The following is a 10,422-nucleotide window of genomic DNA, read 5'->3' as shown; positions in this document are numbered from 1 at the left end:
GTTCTTAAAAGAGAACTAGCTTGGGTCTGACCCTCAGGACTTCTGCCCCAACAACCTGGGATCAAGTTCTGCCCCCAGTAGGGCAGTGACAACTCTTGAGCAGAGGACACCTCACTCCCAGCCCCAGCTCTAGCCCCTCCATCTCCAACCCCACCTTCTACCAAAGTGACAGCTGTCAGCACACCCTAAAGAAAGATACTACTTGTGTCCATAACAAATCCAGCTCTCCAAACAAAGGCACTGGGTGCCTGCAGAATCTCTAGGGATACGCTCACATAAGAACATCCCTTCAAGACTGCAATAGGTAACTTTCATCTAAATTTATAGAGGCAGAGAAAGTTAAGCAAAATGAAAAGTCAGAGGGACTGATTTCAATTGAAAAAGCAAGAGATGCATTCCTATACACTAATGACAAAAGATCAGAGAGATTAAGGGAACAGTCCCATTTACCGTCACATCAAAAAGAATAAAATAATGTAGGCGGAAACCTACGTAAGGAGGCAAAAGACCTATACTCAGAAAACTAGGATATTGACAAAAGAACTCAAAGATGACAAGATGAAAGAATGACTATTATGAAAATGACTCTGCTATCCAAAGCAATCTACAGATTCAATGCAGTCCCCAACAAATTACCAAAGGCATTCTTCACAGAATTAAAAAAATTTTAACATTTTACATGGAAACACAAAAGACCCCAAATAGTGAAAGCAGTCTTAAGAATAACAGAGCTGGAGGAATCAGGCTCCTTGGCTTCAGACTATACTACAAAGTTACAGTGATCAAACAGTATGATACTGGCACAAAAACAGAAATATAGATCAATGGAACTGGATAGCAAGCCCAGAGATAAACCTACACATCTGTGGCCACCTACTGTATGACAATGAAGGCAAGAATATATAATGAAGGAAAGTTGTTGTTGTTCAGTCACTAAGTTGTGTGCATCTCTGAGACCCCATGGACTGTGGCACTCCAGGCTCCTCTGTTCTCCACTATCTCCTAGAGTTTGCTCAAATTCGTGTCCATTGAGTCAGAGATGCTATCTAACCATCTCATCTTCTGACAACCCCTTCTCCTTTTGCCTTCAATCCTTCTCAGCATCAGACAGTCTCTTCTATAAGTTGTGCTGGGAAAACTGGACAGCTACATGTAAAAGAATGAAATCAGACCACTCCCTAACACCATGAGAGAGTTACAGGCAGGAAGGGTAGGGGTCTCCAACTGGAGGAAATAGGTTACAAGTGTCAGACATTTTTTCTCTCTCTCTTAAGCAACAGGAGGAAACAAACTACAAGTGTCAGATTTTTTTCCCTTCTCTATACAAATTTAAAAGGAGGTTTCTTTTAAAATTCTTTGTTGCCATGATGACACCTGGTTCCACCTGAACTTTTTTCTCAAACCTTGACCTAACCAATGTGTTTTTCTCATGGAAATGTTTTTCTTTTTTTCTTTTCTTTTTTTCCATTTATTTTTATTAGTTGGAGGCTAAGTACTTTACAATATTGTAGTGGTTTCTGTCATACATTGACATGAATCAGCCATGGATCTACATGTATTCCCCATCCCGATCCCCTCTCCCACCTCCCTCTCCACCCGATCCCTCTAGGTCTTCCAGTGCACCAGGCCCGAGCACTTGTCTCATGCATCCCACCTGGGCTGGTGATCTGTTTCACCCTAGATAATATTACATGTTTTGATGCTGTTCTCTTGAAACATCCCACCCTCCCCTTCTGCCACAGAGTCCAAAAGTCTGTTCTGTATATCTGTGTCTCTTTTTCTGTTTTGCATATAGGGTTATCGTTGCCATCTTTCTAAATTCTATATATATGTGTTAGTATACTGTATTGGTCTTTATCTTTCTGGCTTACTTCACTCTGTATAATGGCCTCCAGTTTCATCCATCTCATTAGAACTGATTCAAATGAATTCTTTTTAATGGCTGAGTAATATTCCATGGTGTATATGTGCCACAGCTTCCTTATCCATTCATCTGCTGATGGGCACCTAGGTTGCTTCCATGTCTTGGCTATTATAAACAGTGCTGCGATGAACACTGGGGTGCACGTGTCTCTTTCAGATTTGGTTTCCTCGGTGTGTATGCCCAGAAGTGGGATTGCTGGGTCATATGGCAGTTCTATGGAAATGTTTTTCTTAAGCTTTGTTAATGAACTATGTATTTACCCTAGACTCTATCTTTCTTCAAGTCAGTTCGCCTAAGTCTCAGAATGTACTTGACAAACCAGTATGTTTTACTCATGGAAATGTTCTCTTAAGCTATGTTAATGAGACTATATCTTTGCTTGGAAACCTGCCTTTCTTCAAGATTCATGTTAATCATTTTATGGCCTGGGATGACTCATCTTGTGCCAATGTTATCTCAAATGTATGTTGTGGGTGAGGGACCTGGTGCCACTCTCTGAGTTTTGAGACATGTCCTTTCTCTAATTACCAGCCTGTTAGTGGCTATATAAGTTCCTGCCAAAGACTAGCAGGGTGGCACTCTTTCTGTCCCCTTCTGGTGTCAATGTCAGAAGCTTTCTCTATTTCTTTTATGCTTTAATAAAACTTTGTCACTCAAAAACTCTGAGCCATCAAGCCTCATGACTGGCCCCAGATTAAATTCCTGTCCTCTGGAGGCCAAGAATCTCGATGTCTTTCACGGCTCAGCAACAACCTTTCATCTTAGGGGCTTGTCCAAGTAGGGTGTCCAAAGATACCCGGAGTAACTGGCAAGTTTGGCCTTGGAGTAAAAACTGAAGCAGGGCAAAGGCTAACAGAGTTTTGCCAAGAGAATGCACTAATCATACAAACCAGTGCAAACACCATTTTCCAACAATACAAGAGATCACCCTACACATTCATGTCATCAAATGGTCAATACCAAAATCAGATTGATTACATTCTTTGCAACTGAAGATGGACAGGCTCTATCATATCAGTTCAGTTCAGTCGCTCAGTCATGTCCAACTCTTTATGACCCATGGACTGCAGCAGGCCAGGCCTCCCTGTCCATCACCGACTCCCAGAGTTTACTCAAACTCATGTCCATTGAGTCAGTGATGCCATCCAACCATCTCATCCTCTGTCATCCTCTTCTCCTCCTGCCATCAGTCTTTCCCAGCATCAGGGTCTTTGCAAATGAGTTAGCTCTTCGCATCAGGTGGCCAAAGTATTGGAGTTTCAGCTTCAACATCAGTCCTTCCAATAAATATTTGGGACTGATTTCCTTTAGGATGGACTGGTTGGATCTCCTTGCTGTCCAAGGGACTCTTAAGAGTCTTCTCCAACACCACAGTTCAAAAGCATCCATTCTTTGGCACTCAGCTTTCTTTATAGTCCAACTCTCACATCCATACATGACTACTGGAAAAACCACAGCCTTGACTAGATGGACTTTTGTTGGCAAAGTAATGTCTCTGCTTTTTACTTTGTTGTCTAGGTTGGTCATAACTTTCCTTCCAAGAAGTAAGTGTCTTTTAATTTCATGGCTGCAGTCACCACCTGCAGTGATTTTGGAGCCCTCAAAAATTAAGTCTGCCACTGTTTCCCCATCTATTTGCCATGAAGTGATGGGACGAGAAGCCATGATCTTAGTTTTCTGAATGTTGAGCTTTAAGCCAACTTTTTCACTCTCCTCTTTCACTTTCATCAAGAGACTCTTTAGTTCTCCTTCACTTTCTGCCATAAGGGTCATCTGCATATCTGAGATTGTTGATATTTCTCCCAGCAATCTTGATTTCAGCTTGTGCTTCATCCAGCCCAGCACTTTGCATCATGTACTCTGCATGTAAGTTAAATAAGCAGGGTGACAATATACAGCCTTGACATACTCCTTTCCTGATTTGGAACCAGTCTGTTGTTCCATGTCCAGTTCTACCTGTGGCTTCTTGACCTGCATACAGATTTCTCAAGGGGCAGGTCAGGTGGTCTGGTATTCCCATCTCTTTCAGAATTTTCCACAGTTTATTGTGATCCACTCAGTCAAAGGCTTTGGCATTGTCAATAAAGAAGAAATAGATGTTTTTCTGGAACTCTCTTGCTTTTTCAATGGTACAGTGGATGTTGGCAATTTGATCTCTGGTTCCTCTGCCCTTTCTAAAACCAGCTTGAACATCTGGAAGTTCATGGTTCACGTACTGTTGAAGCCTGGCTTGGAGAATTTTGAGCATTACTTTGCTACCATGTGAGATGAGTGCAATTGTGCAGTAGTTTGAACGTTCTTTGGCACTGCCTTTCTTTAGAATTGGAATGAAAACTGACCTTTTCTAGTCCTGTGGTCACTGCTGAGTTTTCCAGATTTGCTGGCATATTGAGTGCAGCACTTTCACAGCATCATCTTTTAGTATTTGAAATAGCTCAACTGGAATTCCATCACCTCCATTAACTTTGTAGTGATGCTTCCTAAGGCCTACTTGACTTTGCATTCCAGGATGTTTGACTCTAGGTGAGTGATCACACCATCACAGTTATCTGGGTCAAGAAGATCTTTTTTGTATCATTCTTCCATGTATTCTTGCCACCTGTTCTTAATATCATCTGCTTCTGTTAGGTCCATAGCATTTCTGTCCTTTTTTGTGCTCATCTTTGCGTGAAATGTTCCCTTGGTATCTTTAATTTTCTTGAAGAGATCTCTAGTCTTTCCCATTCTGTTGTCGTTCTCTATTTCTTTGCATTGATCTCCGAGGAAGGCTTTCTTAGCTCTCCTTGCTAGTCTTTGGAACTCTGCATTCAAGTGGGTATGTTTCCTTTTCTCCTTTGCCTTTAGCTTCTCTTCTTTTCTCAACTATTTTTAAGGCCTCGTCAGACAACCATTTGCCTTTTTGCACTTCTTTTTCTTGTGGATGGTCTTGATCACTGTCTTCTGTACACTCTCATGAACCTCCATCCATAGGTCCTCAGGCACTCTGTCTATCAGATCTAATCCCTTGAATCTATTTGTCATTTCCACTGTATAATTGTAAGGGATTTGATTTAAGCAAAAACAAGACCTGGAGCTGACTGTGGCTCACATCATCAGTTTCTTATAGCAAAATTCAGTCTTAAACTAAAGTAAGTGGGGAAAATCACTAGGCCATTCAGCTATGACCTAAATCAAATTCCTTATGATTATACAGTGGAGGTGACAAATAGATTCAAGGGATTAGATCTGGTAGTCAGAGTGCCTGAAGAACTATGGACAGAGGTTCGTAACACTCTACAGGAGGCAGTGAACAAAACTATCCAAAAACGAAAAGAAATGCAAGAAAATTCACCCAGCTCTACTCTAATGATTTGGGCACTTTTTTTTCCATGTTATGTTCAAAGAGTATTTAAACACTTTTTTTTTTTTTTTAAATCATAAAAAATCTTTAGGCAGGGGAAGGAGAAGGTGGGACGAATTGAGAGAGTAGCATTGAAACATACACATTACCCATATGTAAAGTTAGATAACCAGTGAAAATTTGCTTAGGATGGCAGGCAGCTCAACCTGATGCTCTGTGACAACCCAAACAGGTGGGAAGGGGAATGGGTGGGGTAGAGAGAGTTAAGAGGAAGGGGACATATATATACTTATGACTGATTTGTGTTGATGTATGGAAGAAACCAACACAATATTATAAAGCAATTATCGTCCAATGAAAAATAAATTAAAAAAAAAAAACAACTCAGGAACAGCTACACAACCACCAACCGCCCCACCCCCCAACAAGGTCACAAACTGAAGCAAATGCACTCACACCAGCAATGAAGGGTCACTCGTCTCATGCCCTCCTACAACAGCCCAGGCAGCGCTTAATGCCTGGGGATCCCTCTGCAGTTTCCTCAGAATCTGCCCTATCTTCCCCTCCACCTGCCAGGACCTTCGGACTCTCGTATTCTTTGGCGGCACCCATCGCAGCCCCGCCCAACCTGGGACTGTAAGAACAGGACGATGCCACTCTGCCCTCTGGAGCTCTTAGTTCTAGGGCTCAATCTCTCAGTCGAGTCCGACTTTTTGCGACCCTCATGGACTGTGGCACGCCTGGCTTCCCGGTCCATCACCAACTCGTGGAGCTGGGGCTCTTAAACACACTACAAATCCCAGAAGTCCCCATGGCGGAAATAAGCTTCCCTCCAGAATGACCATGGAGGGTCCTCTTCACTGTCTGAACTGCGGCCGAGCGGAGTGATTCTCCCCCACCCTCCTCCACCCTCGGGAGTCAGCCGAGGACCCACAGGTCGTGCCTGATACCCTTGCAGGATTACGGTACCGAGGAGGGCTCGAAGAGGGCTCTGGATTGCAGGCTCTCTCGGTGTTGGACTACATTTTCCAGAAACCCGCGGGTGTTACGTCATTTCCTACCAAGGTTTCAGCGCTGCTGTATTTAAACCAGTTGAGCGGCCCTGCGGAGTGGGGAGGGCAGAGTGGGAAACTACTTGGTCCGCTGGGATCCTGCAGGACGCAGGGGAAGCTGAAGCTGAGGAGCTGTCTGAGCCGCGGTGCAGAGACCGGCCGTGCCTAGAGCCTCAGGCGTTAGCGCGCGCGCGCGCGCGTGTGTGTGTGTGTGTGCGCCTAGAGCCTCAGGCATTAGCGCGCCTGTGTGTGTGTGTGTGTGTGTGTGTGTGTGTGTGTGTGCAACGTGATGTGCCTATGAGACTGCATGATTTTGTGTGTGAACACTTGCGAGAGTGGTAATTGTGTCTTCAGCGACCTATGTGCGCCTGTCTGTGTGTAACGTGATGTGCCTATGAGACTGCATGATTTCGTCTGTGAACACTTGTGAGAGTGCTAATTGTGTCTTCAGCGAATGACCAGGTAAAGAAACTTGCCTTTAAGTCAGAGACCCGATCGCAGAATGAAAATTTTAGAGCCAGAAACAGAAACGGAGGTAGTGAGATTCAAATCTCGCCCCTCAGTAATTCACCGGGTGAACCTGTAGGGATTCTCCACTTCCACTCTGGTTCCCGGAAAGGGAGGGCGTCATTGCTGAAGTCACTCAGCAACTTTCTGCTGAGTGTCTATTTTGACTCAGGAATGGGGTGATGTCAGGGAAATTAAATGGAAGTAGTCTTGTTCAGACTAGAGAGACAAGAAAGGACAGCGGGTCTCTGACCCTGCTTCTGACCTGCCTGCCCACTGCCCTTACTACGTGCCTGTTCCGCAGTGCGCCGATTGTTCCGAAGAAGCCGAGGGGCCCTATAAATAAGTTAGGGAGCCGGTCTTGGGAATTTTGAGCCCTTGGAGGGGATCTGACCAACCACACCCCGGGTTAACGAAATCCTTTGACTTGCTAGATAGATAAACAGCATTGTAAAAAGATTAATTGAGTTTCAGAGCTGCAACTTGCTAGCAAACTGATGATGTATCAGTTTTCCGCGGAAATTATAAGCAAGAACTGCAATTTTGAATTCTCACCCGTGGGTTGAACGCACCGCCAGGGACTGTTTCGAAACTGCGACTCCAGATTGCTGTTACAGGGGATTTCCCCGTGCTGTTTGGTTCTAGATGCTAGTGGACTCCAAATAGATGATATATATGCTGTTACAGTTTTTCTGTTTCTTTTTCTTTTTTCTTTTAAGGATTGTATATTGAAAGTAAGTTAGATAATTCTCTATTAAATATTGAAATTGTTTGAGTGGTTTCTTTTGTTAACAAATCCTTTGACCCTGAAATGGAAATTAAAACTTTGAGCAAAACAGGAGCATGGGGGTTGGGCAAGGGGTGTAGAAGGATGTTGTTTCTAATAAGTCGGTCTGGGCTGAAAGAAAGGCTTGGTGTCTGAAGATTCTTTAATTCTTACAGACTTCTCTTACACAGGTGACCAGAGACCAAGGGAAGAGCAGCTGTTGGACAATCAAGCATTTTATCCAAGGTAAGTTATTTTTGTCTTTTTTGTCTCTGTATTGCTTTCTGGATTTTCAGGGTTTATCTTTCTATGTCTTGAAAATCCACAGCAAGGATCCTTTCAGTGATCTGGTTCTTGGGCCTTGCTAATTCAAAGAGTAATCAGGGTTGGGGGAGTGCTAGAGGAATGGACCCAGAGAAGCTGTTCCACTCCATATCTCTCCTTTTAACCTGAGGTACCCATATTCATGTGCCAAATATTTTAATACTGCCTGTATGCTTAGTCCTTTTCTATGAATTTTGAAGAAATACAATAAATCCCACAGAGTGAAACTTGAAGCCTTTCTTTTAGTATTTTCTTCTCAGGTTTGTTAAGAGATGATACTATAAGTATTTAAAACGTTCAAAAGAGTGTTCAGCGAATTCTCCCTCCCAGCTCTGCCCTTTGTCACATAGTTTTCCCACTTCAAAGGCAAACAGTGTGACTGGTTTCTTGAGTACTTCCAGGGGGATCCTCTACATACATTACTATATGAAGGGTTACTCTTTTTTTATAGCTGAACTGTATTTCATACTTCTATAATTTAAAAAACTGACCCTTATTAACTTTCAAGTGTTTGTCAGTCTTTTGCTATTGTAAACAGTGATAGGATAAATATCCTTGTGTAAATGCTCATTTGATAAGTTTGTTAGTAGGATGAATGCCACTTTCTGGGCCTACTTATGTGTGAACTGTAAATTTTAAAAGTTCTTGCTATATTTTCCTTCAGAGAGGCTGTGTCATCACTTTACTAATTAATTTTTTCTGATTTTATGTTTTATTCAAGGTACTTTGCTAGTTAGAAAACTTAAGAAAGTTATTAATGTGCTATTGTAGAGCTTTTCAAACCATGAGGTTGTTACCTTGTTTGTGTGTGTGTGGTAAAATCAATTCACTGATCCATGATCAGCATTTTCCTTAACTTTTTATTTTGAAAAATTCAAACTATACAAAAGTAGACAAAATATTAGTGAACCTCTATGTACCATCCTTTGCTCATCTCCAGTAATGATTGACTCACAGCCACTCTTGTTTAATCTATACCTCTGCCTATCCCAGGGGCTTCCCAGGTGGTGCTCATGGTAAACAACCTGCCTGCCAGTGCAGGAGATATCAGAGACAAGGGTTCCATCTCTGAGTCGGGAAGATCCCTGGAGGAGGGACCCACTCCAGTATTCTGGCCTGGAGAATCCCTTGGATGGGGAGCCTGGCAGGCTACAGTCCATAGGGTCACAAAGAGTCAGACCCGACTAAAGAAATGTAGCATGCACACAGGCTGCCCACCCCAGTGTTATTTTGAAGCAAATGGCTTCATTTTTCAAATATGTATGATTTCAGGCATAAACATTCCAGTGTGTATGTAAATGATGAGTCTTTTAAAAAACTTAATCACAATACCATTATTTTCCCTTAAAGTAAACAATACTTTAATAATCAGATGTCCAGTTAGTGTTTAGACTTCCTCTCAGGGCAAATATGAAAGTGCTACACTCAATATGCCAGCAAATTTGGAAAACTCAGCAGTGGCCACAGGACTGGAAAAGGTCAGTTTTCATTCCAATCCCAAAGAAAGGAAATGCCAAAAAATGCTCAAACTACCGCAGTATTGCACTCATCTCACGCGCTAGTAAAGTAATGCTCAAAATTCTCCAAGCCAGGCTTCAACAATACATGAACCATGAACTTCCAGATACTCAAGCTGGTTTTAGAAAAGGCAGAGGAACCAGAGATCAAATTGCCAACATCCGCTGGATCATTGAAAATGCAAGAGAGTTCCAGAAACACATCTGTTTCTGCTTTATTGACAATGCCAAAGCCTTTGACTGAGTGGATCACAATAAACTGTGGAAAATTCTGAAAGAGACAGGAATATCAGACCACCTGACCTGTCCCATGAGAAATCTGTATGCAATTCAGGAAGCAACAGTTAGAACTGGACATGGAACAACAAATTGGTTCCAAATAGGAAAAGGAGTACATCAACACTATATGTTGTCGCCCTGCTTATTTAACTTATATGCAGAGTACATCCGGAGAAGGCAATGACACCCCAGTCCAGTACTCTTGCCTGGAAAATCCCATGGACAGAGGAGCCTGGTAGGCTGCAGTCCATGGGGTCACTATGAGTCAGACACGTCTGAGCAACCTCACTTTCACTTTTCACTTTCATGCATTGGAGAAGGAAATGACAACCCACTCCAGTGTTCTTGCCTGGAGAATCCCAGGGACAGGGGAGCCTGGTGGGCTGCCGTCTATGGGGTCACACAGAGTTGGACACGACTGAAGCGACTTAGCAGCAGCAGCAGAGTACATCATACAAAATTCCGGGCTGGATGAAGCACAAGTTGGAATCAAGATTGCTGGGAAAAATATCAACAACCTCAGATATGCAGATGACACCACCCTTATGGCAGAAAGTGAAGAAGAACTAAAGAGCCTCTTGATGAAAGTGAAAGAGAGTGAAAAAGTTGGCTTAAAGCTCAACATTCAGAAAACTAAGATCATGACATTCGGTCCCATCACTTCATGGCAAATAGATGAGGAAACAGTGGCAGACTTAATTTGGGGGGGGGGC

At 42.9% G+C, this 10,422-nt stretch overlaps 1 pseudogene; it reads left to right on the top strand.

Annotated features, from left to right (window-relative positions):
* The window catches only part of LOC136161230 (zinc finger protein 565-like), a 42,184-nt pseudogene that overhangs the window by 18,230 nt on the left and 13,532 nt on the right, over nucleotides 1–10,422 (top strand).

Source organism: Muntiacus reevesi, chromosome 2 (assembly GCF_963930625.1).
Source record: "Muntiacus reevesi chromosome 2, mMunRee1.1, whole genome shotgun sequence".
Lineage (NCBI taxonomy): Eukaryota > Metazoa > Chordata > Mammalia > Artiodactyla > Cervidae > Muntiacus > Muntiacus reevesi.
The sequence above is the reverse complement of the archived record's forward strand: the minus strand, read 5'-3'. Positions and strand labels throughout refer to the sequence as shown.